Here is a 15,335-nt window from a genome sequence, read left to right as displayed (position 1 = left end):
TGTATGGTCCCACCAAACACCATGAGAGACATCTCTTCTGGGATGACCTTTTGAGGACTTGTCAGAGGTGGCCCACCTCTGATGCTTGCGGGTGATTTCAATGTTACCCGCTTCTGCCATGAGAAATCCCCCCCCCCCCCCCTCCTAGCTTGACCACTTCTTAGCCAACAATGACTGGCTCCAGTTATACAACAATGCCATAGGCAAAGTTCTCAATAGGGTCGTTTCCAATCATTGGCCGATTATGGTAGACACCCACTTCAGCAGTTACCCCACCCCCCACCCCTTTCAGATTCAACAATGCTTGGATGGCGGACCCCTCTATCCAGTCCTTCTGGGAGAGGATGGTCGTTACTGGCCCGAGCGGTTGGACTTTCCCAGCCAAGCTCAAGATGCTGAAGTAGTAGCTACGATCCTGGGCCTCTGCGAGAAAGGCCACTTCCTCAGCCGAAAGAGCCTCCGTCCTTTCTCAGATTGCTACTCTTGACTCTGAGGAGGAATCTAAAAGCCTATCTTCCTTGGAAGTAACCCAAAGATATGCCCTTCAAGGGCAAATGCAGTCCTTCGCTCATAGTGAGCTCGTGCACTAAAAGCAGCGTGCAAGATTTAAGTGGTTCGCTAATGGGGATGCCAATACTAAATTCTTCCATGCAGTCGCTTCTACACGGAGAAGAGCCAACCGCATCACCACGCTCAAAGTCAATGTTGAGATTTCCTCAGATCGATCCCTTATTTCAGACTCACTGGTGAACTTTATTGCAAATTTATATTCTGATTGCAAGCCAGTCCGCCCTTTCTTCGAAAGGGTTCATTTCTAGGCTATTCCATCGGTTGTAGCTAGTCTCATCAAGCTCCCTTTCTTCAGTAGGGAAATTGAAAAAGCAACACTGGGTCTTCCTCTAGATCGCGCTCTGGGCCTAGATGGTTTTAACAAGGAATCCTATCGTCGATGCTGGCCCTTCACCAGAGACGACATTGCTTGCATGGTTCACTCGCTCTATCAGCATGACATCAGATTTAGGAGCGTCGGAGCTTCGTTATTGCCCTCATCCCTAAAAAAGATGGGGTAGAACTTCCATTTGACTTTTGGCTGATCAGTCTTACCACCAGTGCCTACAAGGTGCTTGCACGCCTCCTTGCCGATCGCCTCAAGGCAGTTATCCCTATTGCCATTCATCATGGCCAGGTTGCTTTTATCAAGGGAAGGAATATATTAGATTCGACCATGGCATGTCACGAGCTCATCCACCATTTTAAGGCTTTAAAGCTCCCCGGATTCATCCTAAAGCTTGATTTCAAGAAAGCCATTGACAAAGTTAATTGGAAGTTTCTGGACACTCCTGGGGAAGATGGGATTCGGGGTAAAATAGCATTCAAAGTTGCATCTCCTTTGCGAGCTACTCCGATCTCCTCAACGGAACGGCCTACGGGTATTTTAAGGGATCCAGGGGAATCAGGCAAGGAGAACCCCTTTGCCCTTTGCTCTTCAATGTAGTAGTGGAATATCTATCTTCATTGATCTATTAGGCCAAGAACTTGGGATGGCTCCTCCCCACTACGGACTGTGCAGCCTTTGATGTGCCGATCCTTCTGTTTGCAGACGATACCATTTGTTTTGGGGTTGGTACTATGGATCAGATCCGAAAACTGCGTGCTGTAATGGGACTATTTGAATTGGCTTCTGGTCTAGGGACGCAACTTACTTTCACACAGGCAATGGAAGAACCCTCCCAATATTTAGAGACGCAACTTCCTTTCACACAGGCAATGGAAGAACCCTCCTCTTTTGGTCGGATGAATGATGCGGCCCCCCGCTCCCTCTCCGAGGATATCCCGGGGCTCTCTAGGGTGGCGAGGGACCTCTCCTGCTCAATGGCAGATTCTTGGAGAGACCGCTCATGGAGTCTAACGTTTTGCCAGGGATTAAATGACGAGGAAACTTCGGATTTTTGCTCTCCTCTCCAGACTCAATAGCATTTCTATCATTGAGCATGCAGTTGATAAACTGACTTGGAAGCCCAATATTAATGGCCAATTCACAGTTGCATCCGCCTACTCTCATATCAAAAAGCAAGATTACAACATGCAGGAGCACAAGGCAAACTTGGTATGGAAGCTCTCAGTGCCTAGTAAAATCAAATTTTTCGTGTGGACGGCCATTAGGGAACATATCCTCACCTCTGACAACCTCCATAGCCGAGGCTACACAGCCCCTGATCGTACTTGTCCCCTCTGTGGTACGAGCGATGAGACAGTCCAGCATGATCTATTACATTGTGATTTCTCTTGGCAAATTTGGATGAAGATCTTCCAGAATATTGGAGTCCAAAAAGGGTTACATCAGGACCTTTTTGGAACATATGAGATGGTTATGGGGATCTGCCTTCCTAGGTTGGGCAAGCTAATTCTCTTGGCATGCCTTGCGCATGTCCCATGGTGCCTATGGCTCGAGCGCAATAACCAGAGATTCAACTCCAAGGCTAGCACCTTGGAAAACACGGCTTCTCATGCAGTGGGCCTTATCTTGAGTTGGTTATATACCAGGAAGGAGTTTGCCTCTCTATCGGGTGTTTCCCTTCGAGAAAATTGAGGCTTGATCGCCCATATGGCAGGCCTGTGTAGAACCTCGATTATGGCCACTTGGGATCCTCCCCCTTGCGACTGCATCAAACTCAATTTTGATGGAAGTGCTTTAGGTTGTCCTAGGCCGGCTGGAGCTGGTAGTGTTTTTAGAGACAGCAATGGAGACCCTATTTTATCTTATGCAGGGCCAATGGGCATTGCTGATTCAAATACTACTGAAGTGAGTGCTCTTCTATTCAGCCTTCAAATCTTCAAAGAGCGTCTCCATGGCAAGCTGTTTATTGAAGGAGATTCTAAGACTCCCCCCCCCCCCTGGCATCACTGATTGTATTGCTAACATTGTGTCATCTATTTTATATAATTGGAACCTCGTTCCTCGATCAGCCAATTCTTTGGCTGATAAATTGGCAAAATTTGGAACCTCCTAGCAATCTCTCATTGTTTAGGAAGGTTTTCCCCCTTGAAATCTGCTCGATTGAGCTTTCTCTTAATAAAAATTAGCATCTTTTCAAAAAATAAAAAATAATACTAACATCTTTCTCAAAAAAAAAAAAGTATTTTGGTCATTTTACATACACCATGAGTGCAGGAGTGACTGAGAGATTTGAGTTATGGTCAGGAATCTATGTCAAAATTACATGTTATTCTGATGTGTAATTTGGGCGATAAAGAGATATGAGTCGTGAGGTGTATTTATCTCTTTCTTCCATATCTCTCACTTTCTTCTTTCTTCCTCTTCTCTTCTATTTTATATCCTTTTTCAAATTGCAATAAAATGTTAGGTTTATCCTGACAATTGATAACCATTGGATAGTCCAGCCCTACATAAGACTAACCCACAACATTTTGTTCCATACTTTTCCAACAAAATAAGTTGCCTTCTATAAATACACAATAACCAGTAGTAGATTTCCCATCCAATTTAGATCAAACATAATCAGCATCAAAGTACATTATACTTCAAGTGATCGTGTGGTTTGTGCAATAAACCTTTTCTAGGTGCCTCTCTCCACTATCTCAAAATCCTCTAAGCTGCCTCAAGATGAACTTCTCTAGAAATTTTTTAGGGATCTCCATGAATTGACTTACCACACCAACTACAGAGGAGAAAAGTCTTAGTCACCCCTTGATAGAGGATAATGAGAGGAGCTATGAGCAGCTTGGCTTTTACATGCCCTGGGTCATGAATTTGAGGCCATTAGAGATTAAAAGGTAGCTAGTAGTGATGATCCATCTTAAGGACACATGTTCTCCTATTATTTGCGTAGAACTTGTAGTGAAAATTTATGTGGAGCCTAAGACTAGGGCAAAGATGTCAACATCTTAAGGACACCCATGCCCTCTAGATATAGAGCTGATGTTTATATAAATAAATAAATATATATATATATATATATATTAGCTTAAGTTGGGAGGGGCATTATTGTAATTTTCTGAGGGCTATCATTTACGGGACTATATGAGAGAAAGGGGAAGAAATCGAGGGAACGACTCGCTGCCTTTTGGTGTAATTCAGATTTCTGGAAACATTGACATGGTATCTAAGCTTGGTTCGTAGGTTTGAATTTTTTTCAGAGCTTGGTTTGGCCCTGCGTTTGGAGATCATCGGCGAGTACTCCAACATTTTCGGTGCTATCAAAGGTGGGTTATCTTTCCCCTCTTTCTCAATTCGTCGGTTCTAGGTTATCGGTTCGTCTTCTGCAATGGATTTCGGAGTTTTTTTTTTTTTTTTTTTGTGGGGTTATCTAGGTTTGCAGTGGATTTCGGAGGTTTCTGTGCACGCACTTGGCTTGTTTGAGTTCTTTGTGGTATTCGCTGGATTTCGTTCCGTCTAAGCAGAGTTCTGTGGATTTTGTGGCTGTCTGAGTTCTGACAGTGCTGAGTACTGGTGTTTTACCATCTAAGCATTCAAAGAGACAAGCAGAGGAGACTCATTCCTAGTTGAATTTGGGCTTTCGGTGGTTCTGTCCAGAGAGGTTGGATTTCCATTGGATTTTGTTGTTGCCGTTTGGATTTTATCATTTGGATTTATTATGTCATCTGAAAGGTTAGACTCATTCCCTATACGTTTCACGGGTAAAAATTACATTGCCTGGGACTTTCAGTTTCGTTTATTTATTATAGGAAAAGAGTTACGGGATCATATAGATGGGAGTGATCCAGCACCTCGCAAGGCCGAGGCTTTGTCCAAGTGGAAAGTCAAGGATGCTCGGGTCATGACCTGGATCCTTGGCTCTGTTGAGCCTCACTTTATTCTCAATCTGAGGCTTTATAAAAATGTCGTTGACATGTGGAATTACCTCAACAAGGTTTACCATCAAGACAACATGGCTCGGTGTTTTCAATTGAGTATGAGATGGCTAATTTCACACAGGGAAGTCTCTCCATTGAGGAATATTTTTCTAGTTTTCAAAATCTTTGGGCTGACTATTCAGACATTGTTTATGCTAATGTTCTCATTGCCGCTCTCTCTGCTATTCAAGCAATACATGAAACAGGCAAGAGAGATCAATTCTTAATAAAGCTCCGTTCTGATTTTGAAATTGCATGTTCTAATCTGATGAATCGTCATCCTGTACCATCTCTAGATGCTTGTTTCAGTGAACTTCTTCGTGAGAAGCAGCGTATAGTAACTCAGGCTGACATGGAACATCGGGCTAATGTTAGTGCCCTTGTTACTGTGGCTTATGCAGCACAGGGGAGAAATAAGGGAAGAGACATGCGTGCTGTCCAGCGCTTTAGCTGTAAAGCTTTTGGTCATATTGCTCAGGATTGCCCTAAGAAGTTCTGTAACTACTGCAAGAAATAGGCTTATATCATCTCTGCTTCCCATTCAACCTGAAAGAAAGCAAGGTACTACTTATCATGCCTCCGCTGGTGCCTCTAGCTGCTACATTGCCTGTTGCCTCGCCTGTTGTTCCTATTCCTGCCCCTACAGCCTTAGCAAACCCGAACATACTCACTCCTGAAATGGTACAACAGATGATCATCTCTACTTTGTCTTCTTTTGGGCTCTCAGGTAATCATAAAGTTTCTTCTAAGCCATGGTCTTTTTACTCAGGAGCATCTAACCATATAACCAATACTGTTGTGTCTCTTTCCAATGTCAGAAATTATGATGGAAATCTGAAAAATAACAGTGTTGATGGCAGTTCTCTGCCTATCAGTATTGTTGGTGATCTTTCCTCTTCCTTAACTGATGTTTTTGTGTCTTCTAACCTCTCCACAAATCTTATTTTTGTTGGTCAATTGGTTGATAATAATTGTAATGTCCATTTCTCTCATTTTGGTTGTGTCTTGCAAGATCAAGCGTCAGGGAAGATGATCGCAAAGGGGCCTAAAGTGGGTCGACTCTTTCCCCCTTATGTCTTTCCTTCCACCTTTATTCCTAGTTTTCATTTACTTTCCTTTGCATGCAATGTTGTTAGTTTTGGAACTAAGATGTGGCATAAACGTCTAGGCCACCCAAACTCTGATGTACTTCGTAAGTTGTTTAATTCTAGATTATTGGGACATAAAGCATGTTCTTCACTTGATCTTTCTTTTGAATGTCCATCATGCAAACTTGGCAAAAGTAAAGTTCTACATGTTCCTCATCATGCATCTCATGCCTTACAATGTTTCGATATTATCCATAGTGATGTTTGGGGGATTGCACCTGTTGTTTCTCATGTGCATTACAAGTACTTTGTTACTTTTATTGATGACTTTAGTCGGTTTACTTGGGTTTACTTCCTACGGGCTAAAGCCGAAGATGTTTTAGTATTTAAGCGCTTTCTTGCGCTTCTTGAGACTCAATTCTCTACTAGCATCAAGGTCTTGTGCTCTGATTCTGGCGGTGAATATATGTCTAATGAGTTTCAGGACTTTCTTCAAAACATAGAGATCGTCTCTCAGTGCTCTTGTCCTTCGACACCGTAACAAAACAGTGTTACTGAGAGGAAAAATCGCCACCTTCTTGATGTGGTAAGAACTCTTTTACTTGAATCATTTGTTCCTCCTCGTTTTTGGTGTGAAGCACTTTCTACTTCAGTTCATTTGATCAATCGCTTACCCTCTCCTACGTTACATCATGTTTCTCCCTTTTTAAGTTGTTTGGCCATTCTTCTTCATATTCTGATCTTTAGACTTTTGGTTGTGTTTGTTTTGTGCATCTCCCTATTAATGAATGACATAAACTTACAACTCAATTTGTTAGGTGTGCCTTTCTTGGTTATGCTATACCTCAAAAGGGTTATGTTTGTTATGATCCACATGCTCGTCGTATACGTGTTTCTAGGAATGTGGTTTTCTTTGAAAATCAATATTTCTTTCCATCTCATGTTGAGCCGCCATATGCATCTTTTATCTCTTATGCCAAGCTTTTATGATTCCCCGACAATTGTGGAAAGGTTCAAACCTGGTTTTGTGTATGGAAGACGTGGTCGACATGAGTCTGGTTCCACTTCCTTTGTGCCCCCTCACGATCTTGATCTGGTGCCTGCTCCTACTCCTGCTCCTACTTCCACCACTCTTCGTTGGTCTATCGCCCTTCTCGGCCCCCTAATTTGTATGGTTTCTCCTCCACTGTCTCTCTTGTGGCTACTTTATCCTCTATTTCCATTCCCTCTTGCTACAAACAGGCTATGGAACATGAGTGTTGGCAAAATGCAATGCAAATAGAACTTCGAACACTTTAGGAGAATCACACATGGAATATTGTTCCTTGCCCCTCTACAATCAAGCCTCTTGGGAGTAAATGGGTTTTCTCTATAAAGCTTCGCTCTGATGGCTCTTGACCGGTACAAAGTCCGCCTAGTAGCTCTGGGCAACAAACAGAAATATGGGATTGATTATGAGGATACATTTGCTCCTGTTGCCGAAATAACCATGGTTCGCACTATCTTAGCTATTGTTGCTTCCAAGTCGTAACAACTGCATCAGATGGATGTGAAGAACGCCTTTTTTCACGGTGATCTTCAAGAAGAGATCTACATGAAGCTTCCCTCTGGTATGACTGCTTCTTCTCCTCATGATGTCTGTAAGCTACGGGGTTCTCTGTATGGACTCAAGCAAGCTCCCCGGGCTTGGTTTGAGAAGTTTCGCACTACGCTTCTTACCTTCAGGTTTACACAAAGTCAGTATGATTCTTCTCTTCTTCCACAAGTCTGCATCAGGTACAGTCCTTCTCTTAGTTTATGTGGATGATATTATCATTACTGGCACTGACTATGGTTTGATTACTAAGGTTCAGCAGTTGTTGCATTGCACTTTCCATATGAAAGATCTAGGCCAGCTCACCTACTTCTTAGGACTGGAAATACATCATCGGGCCAATGGTATTTTCTTAAACCAGCATAAGTATATTCAAGATATTATTACCTTGACTTGTTTGGAGGACACTTCTTCTGTTGATACTCCTATGGAGGTAAATGTCAAATACAGGAAAGATGAAGGGGACCCTCTAGATGACCCTACTCTCTATCAGCATCTGGTTGGGAGTCTCATCTACTTGACCACTACTCGCCTCGATATCTCCTATGCCGTTCATCAAGTCAATCAATTTATGTCCTCTCCTCGGCATCTCCATCTTACTGCAGTTCGACGCATCATCATCCGCTCTCTTCGAGGTTCTCCTACTCGTGGGTTATTCTTTACCACAGGCTCATCTCTTCAAATTATTGCTTATAGTGATGTTGATTGGGTTGGGTGTTCGGATACACGTCGATCTACTACGGGTTGGTGTATGTTTTTAGGTGATGCTTTAATTTCTTGGAGATATAAGAAACAAGATCGTGTTTCTAAATCCTCTACTGAGGCCGAGTATCGTGCCATGTCTACTGCTTGTTCTAAGATTGTATGGCTACGTGGTCTTCTTGCGGAGCTTGAGTTTCCTCAGACTACTTCTACCCCTCTTCATGCTGATAACACTAGTGCTATTCAGATTACCACCAATCCCATTTTCCATGAATGCACCAAGCACATTGAGGTCGATTATCATTCTATCCGAGATACCTTGGAGAGTCGGCTGATCTCTTCCTTACATTTCTTCGGATCTCCTAGTGGCTGATGTCTTTACCAAAGTAATGACTCGACAGCGGCATCAATTTTTGGTTGGCAAATTGTTGCTGGTTGACTTACCAACATCCATTTGAGGGGGGATGTTATCGTGTATATATATATATAAATTAGCTTAAGTTGGGAGAGGCATTATTGTAATTTCCTGAGGGTTATTATTTATGGGACTATATGAGAGAAAGGGGAAGAAATCGAGGAAACGACTCGCTGCCTCTCGGTGTAATTCGGATTTCTGGAAATATTGACAATGGGGAGGAAAAGGAGGAAAAGGCCAAGAAGGGGGTAGACATGGCCGATGCCGTGGTGAGCTTCATTATTCCAATGGCATTGAGACAAATTTAGAAAACCAGTATAGGCCAACCAAAGCACTCATGAAACTAGAATGACGACAAAAAATGAGCCTGCCATGAACTTCAAGGAAGACACGATGAAATTGATTCAAAATTCACAATTTTATCAAGAGCCCCTTTAAGGCCTCAAATATGATCCTTCTTCCACTACTAGCGCCACCCCTGCTCATTCAAGTACAACAGTTTTCCACCCTATAAAGGCCATACATCACAATAAAAGTAATTCCAAGACATGTCTACTTTTATGGCTATTGGACGGAGAAATCTTGTGTTAGGATCCCGGATCTAACACAGAGCGATTCATAGGAAAGAAGAAGAGAAAGATGAAAATCAAGCCGAAGGGTAGCTTGAAAACCCTAGGTTCGTTAAGGAGAACGCACACCCCTGAGCTCGTTGAGGATAACTCAAAACCCTTGTTTACTCTAAATAAATACTTCCCCTTTCTCATTTCCTTCACCCCTTGAGTAGGGTTGACATTAACAAGGTTCAAGATAAAATATTACAATAATGCCCCTACGGCATATTAACTCTTCCACTGAAATAAAAATGAAGTAAAGGTAAATTAAAGAAAAACAATTAACTTAATACTAATTGACTCAGCCATTGCGCCTCTGCATGACTCGGCCTGTTATTGAGGTCATAAAATTACACCCCCCCTGGAGAAAGAGCTTGTCCTCAAGCACGAAGGTAGGGATCCGTGCCTAAACATCGCCACATCTCCCCAAGTAGCATTTGTGGCATCCATGTCAACCTTCTTGACGACACAAGTGGTCTAAGCACTGCAATGTAGCACCCCGGATGGAGAGATTGCGGTATTGAAACCCTACACCCGTTCCTCCTGTTGACAGAAAGTTTCCTCTGAAAAATATTTATTTATTTATTTATTTATTTTAACACTGCCATCATCAGTCGCTGCAGCAAACCATCCGACGGTTAAGCAACCAAACAACAGGGTTGGTCAACCCACAGTTTGAATCTATCACCTGCTCCATTTGGGCAACCAGCAGGCTGTTCTGGTCAGAAGTAGACCATGACTGGCCAACCAGGCGTTTCCCCATAACCTGCTGAAACCAATGTGAGAAGAAACCCACCAATGCAAAAAATGAACAAACTGGAGCTAAAACTAGGCACTCCACTGCCATGAGCTTGATGAAGATGTCGAGAGATGGTCCGGATGTGTTCTGCAGGGGCCGGCTTATAGTGTCACCAATCACTGCAGCTTTGAGGCATTCTGAACCCTTTGGGCCCAGTGACTGTGCACGCTCAGAGGCAACAGCTTCTATGTACTTCTTAGCATTATCCCAAGTACCGCCAGTGTTAGAAGCAGAGATGGCAACAAGTGCACTAGAATTTTTCCCCATCTGTAAGGCTGCACTGCCCACACCCTTCATGGTCATGGCGGAAAACCAGTATGGAAGCATTGCACCCACAATCAACCCAATGAAGACTTTAGGTGTCAACACATCCACTGGGGAAATTTCAGCACGGCTCACAAAGGTACCAAGGAGAGCAAAAGACACCAGGGTGGCTGAACCAATGGCAAACCGCTGTCTAATAGCAGCAGTAGTGGTTCCAACGGCATCAAGGGCATCGGTTCTGTCGTGTATCCTGTGACTCATGCCAGCCATCTCAGCAATACCTCCAGCATTGTCACTAATGGAACCATATGCATCAATGACCAAACCAGTAGCAATGGTGCTTAGCATTCCAAGAGCTGCCACCACAAAGCCATGCATGGCAGCAAGGCTAAAGCTGATAAAATTGCTGACAGCAACAGCAAAAATGGAAATAATGACAGACTTATATCCTAGAGCAAGTCTAACGTTCACATTTGTGGCAGCGCCTGTCTGATAGGAACTAGCAACATCGTGAACAGGGCTGTAAGCATTGCTAGTGTAATACCGCTTCCATGAAGGTTCATAGCCAAAGAAGAGCATTTCATCAACTGTGTGAATTGCACACTCCTCTAGATCGGCTTTAGCAATTTCACTAATCAATGATGACCAAGTGAAAACCATAGGATGAACACCACCGTCTCTTCTTGTATTTCCCATGCTAATTGCCACATTGTGGCCTCTGCAGAAATTTTTGTAATTGTGCTATAGGGGATGACATGCAATCTGCAAGCCCCAACTAATCCTAAGTCCTCATAATTGTCTTGTGCCCTCACTACATTCCAAGCCATACAATAGGCATTTAGGAGGATGGTATATGTCGCCAGATCAATAGGGACATGTAATATTTGCATTTGATTGTAGATATGCATTGTATAGAGCAAATGACGTCCATTCACATTCATGAGGCTTAACTTAATAAAATCTTGCACAAAGCTTCTATACCTAATGATGTTCTCACAAACAGCAACATACTTCTTTTGTTGAAGTATTTTCTCCAACCGCAGACCAATATGGTTTAGGCCTGCGTTTTTTTTTTTTTTTTTTTTTTTTTATGAAAGTGCGTATATTGATAAGAAGAGGAAAATACAAACCTAGCTTTGGGGGACCTGACTCCGAGAGACACATCCGCCTTAGCCTGAGAATCTGCTAGGTGATTAGCATAGCGAGGAATGTGGTTCCATATACAGTTTAAACCAGAAAGTAAATTACAAATTTCATAGAACATATCCCAATGACGCCACAGGGGGTGACCATGGTTAGCACACCAATTGATGACTACTTTTGAATCGCCTTCAATAAAAAGGGGGCCAGAGAGGTGGCTAGAGAAGACCTTGAGCCCATGCAAAAGGCCAGAGACTTCTGCAGCAGTAGAATCTGAGTTGCCGAGGGGACCTGCATATGAGAAGAGGAGATCGTCATTTCCATTATGGATAACACCACCGAATCCTGCAGGGCCCGAGCAGCCTAAAGCACTGCCATCGAAGTTGAGTTTTGTGTACCTAGGTGGAGGGGGGGTCCATGTGGCCATAGTAGGGGGGTGAGAGGGCAGGGACATCCCAGCAATAGATTGCCAATTTCCTCTAAAGTTCGAGTCATTGAATTTTTTGAATTCTTTTCTATTTAAGAGCCAGACAGAGACTTCTCCAGAGATTTGTTCAGTCAAAACCTCAATAGGACAAGATTTGAGCTTGAATTTCCTTCTGTTGTGCTCTTTCCAGAGAGCCCAGATAATATGACCAATACAACAAGATAAGATCATTTTTCCTAATTTTGGAAGCTTCATACTGATTAGGGAGAGGACAGTGTCAGTAATGCTTCTAAAGGCACAGAATTGAAGGCCGATTTTGTTTAAAAGGGAAATCCAGACTAGGTAGGCAAACTGACATGAAATAAGGACATGTGTTGTTGTTTCTGGGGTATTTATGCAAAAGGGGCAGTGAGGGTCCAAGACAGAGATGCCCTAACGAATTAAAGCATCAGAGGTTAAGATTTTGTTTCGGCAGGTAGACCAAATGAAAAACTTAGCACGTGGGGGTGCGAGCAGATCCTAGGCATACGCAGTGTTTTGGGTGGGCTGAGAGGTTGTTTAAGTATGTATAGGTAGAAGATGTGGAGAAAGATCCCTTGGGACAGCCAGATTAGAGTATCATTGGAGGTATTTAGTTGTCTGGGTAGAAGAGTGAGGAGGAGTTGGGATGCAAGGAGGGCTTCAGTATCAGTGAATTGGTAGCAGCAACGTTGCTATAATTCTTCTGAGATGACTCACGAAGAGCAATTAGTTCTCTCTGGTGAATTTCTGTAGCAGCAGCAGGGAAGTTCGCATTCATTGCCTCGGCAAGTTGAAGCCTTCCCATTGAAATAGAGTGCAAAATTGCCGCTGCACCTCCCATCTCAATTTGCAGCACTGTTTTGTAGACAGCAGTCAAAAGGACAATATCAAACCACTCTGAAATTTGCAAGTGTTCCTCAAAGCGAAAAGAATTTGAAAGGCAAGCCCTGATTGGCATCACCCTTGAAACACTCAGGCATGAAACCATCATGGAAAACAAGATCTGCATTGTGAAGATTTATGGTTGGTTGAGAAATTCCATAGTGTAGTGCCAAGAGAGCAAAGATTGCTTCAACTGCCCCAGCTGCCCCAAGGCGATGACCAGTAGCACCCTTTGTTGAAGACAATGATAAAGCCCCTGAACTTGATAAGTTCTGTTCATCTGCATCCTTTCTATCAGTTTTTATTTTCTACTGTTGTGCCCCTTTTCGCACTGCCACAGCAGCAGCAAATTTAAAAGTGGTCATCAACTCAGTCGTCATGTATCCTTCTGAGCATGCCATCATATATCTGCACTGCAACAGCAGCAGCAAAAAAAAATTGACTGTAGCCATCCCACACTTTGCATATACATCCATCAACATTGCCCCATTATCCTGGTTGGCAGCATCTAATGTTCCACTGGCAGCACCCAGATTTGCCACCGATGAAATAAAGTCACTTTTTTCCCGAATTAACAGCACCAGCTTCATTCTGCTAAGCTTCTTCATAATCCTTACTGTCAATTGGTTTGTCAGATGCATCCCCCACCCTCACGGAACCATGTATGATTTAGAACTTCAATTGCAGAAAATCGATCTCTAGGAGCTGCTCTCAGCATTTTTTGTACTAGTTGGTTTGCACCACTGGAAATTGATGGCCATGGATCAGACGCAAAATCAATATGACCACGCCAAACCACATCAATTATACTCTGTTCAGTCTCCACCCAGAAATTGATTCTGTTCTCATCAACAGTAAGATAATTCATCAGCCATAGAAATTTCTCTACCATTCACAGAATACCCAAAAAACTCCCATCTCGCATTTCAGACTCAAAAGCCTGAACTCCGTCAAAATTGGAGTAACCTTTCTGTTTCTCTGTCCAATGGAACACCCCCAACGCCATTGTAGACGGTTTTTGTAAAACATTGAGAGACTTGAGAAAGGAGAAGACAAAATTTGGAGAAGTCATCTCAGGATCTTACCCCAAAATTCGCTCCAGTCGGTTTCCTGCTGGGATGCCGAGAGTGAGAGTGAGAGTGAGAGTTCTGAAGTCTCTTCTTCCACCAAAGCCAACCGGACCTTTTACCGATAGAGCCTCACCTTTTTCCGAAGGCGAACAGCAGCCACATGGTGCTTTTCCACTCGGTGAAGCTTGGAGAATTTAGGTCGACCTTTTTTCCGAGACAAAGGTAGGTCAGAAACGTTTCTTGGTCGGAAGAGTCTCCGGAAATTTTTCTGTCTCATGTTCAGGAAGGGGTTTTGCTTGCCGTGAGCGGGGGTTTTTTTATGTCGAACCCAAATCAGCCATTACCGACAAGGTTTTTTGCAGAATAAGCCTCCGACTTCGGATTTTTTGGGTCCCCGATGTCGGATTTCCATGCTCGGGATTTTTGCTCTGGACTTCCCTGCTCGGATATTTTCATGGTCCCCAATTTCGGATTTCCATGCTTGGCCCCTTCCTCAGAAATTTTAATGGAAGATTCACGTTTTCTATCACGCCATGCTAAAGCCTTTGTGCGTATTTCTTCCAATGCTAAAACCCTTGTGCGTATTTCTCCCAATAGATCGAGTATGGCCAGCCATTTTTCTCGGGACGAAGAATCGCTTATTGTGTTCCCGCTCTGATACCAATTGTTACAATCCCGGATCTAACACAGCAATTCGTAGGAAAGAAGAAGAGAGAAGAAAATCAAGCCAAAGGGAAGCTTGAAAACCCTAGGTTCGTTAAGGAGAACGTACACCCCTGAGATCGTTGAGGAGAACTCAAAACCCTTGTTTACTCTAAATCAATACTTCCCCTTTCTCATTTCCTTCACCCCTTAAGTAGGGTTGATGTTAACAAGGTTCAAGATAAAATATTACAATAATGCCCCTGCGGCATATTAACTCTTCCACTGAAATAAAAATGAAGTAAAAGTAAATTAAAGAAAAAAAATTAACTTAATACTAACTGACTCAGCCACTGCGCCTCTGCATGACTCGGCCTGTTATTGAAGTCATAACATCTTGATACTTGGTGCAGACTTCCAGACCCTCCAAAGGGCAGTTGCTGACCCTTAAGAAGGGCAGCACATTCAACTAACTGCTTTATGAAGCAGGCACAACCATGAACCAAAAGGTTGGGGCACAGAGAAGCCAAAGCACTAACCTTGAAAGATAATCAGAAGAAAAGCTGAAGAAGAACCTTCCTAGGGATGGTTGTACACGGCATATAGAAGATCTAGGCATGAAAAGAAAGCCCTTCTTGGATCTATAGCTCTGATACCATGCAGGATTCTAAAATAGGATGTTAGAGGAAAGAGAAAAGAGAAAGAAAGGAAGAAGAAGAGATGTTAAAGAGCAGTTGAAGAAGAACTGCACGTTAGGAGTCAAGGATCGACCCCTAATTCAATACACTTAAAGAGTAATTATAAA

At 43.1% G+C, this 15,335-nt stretch overlaps 1 protein-coding gene across 1 annotated transcript in view; it reads right to left on the bottom strand.

Moving 5' to 3' along the window:
• Positions 1-15,335, bottom strand: part of LOC137955869 (probable glutathione S-transferase DHAR2, chloroplastic) — a 47,388-nt gene that overhangs the window by 20,799 nt on the left and 11,254 nt on the right. The window lies entirely within an intron of this gene.

The sequence above is a fragment of the Aristolochia californica genome, unplaced genomic scaffold (genome assembly GCF_029961685.1).
Source record: "Aristolochia californica isolate CCGP_79_NKW_82.1479 unplaced genomic scaffold, dmAriCali1.0.hap1 SCAF_2, whole genome shotgun sequence".
In the NCBI taxonomy this organism is placed as follows: Eukaryota; Viridiplantae; Streptophyta; class Magnoliopsida; order Piperales; family Aristolochiaceae; genus Aristolochia; species Aristolochia californica.
The sequence above is the reverse complement of the archived record's forward strand: the minus strand, read 5'-3'. Positions and strand labels throughout refer to the sequence as shown.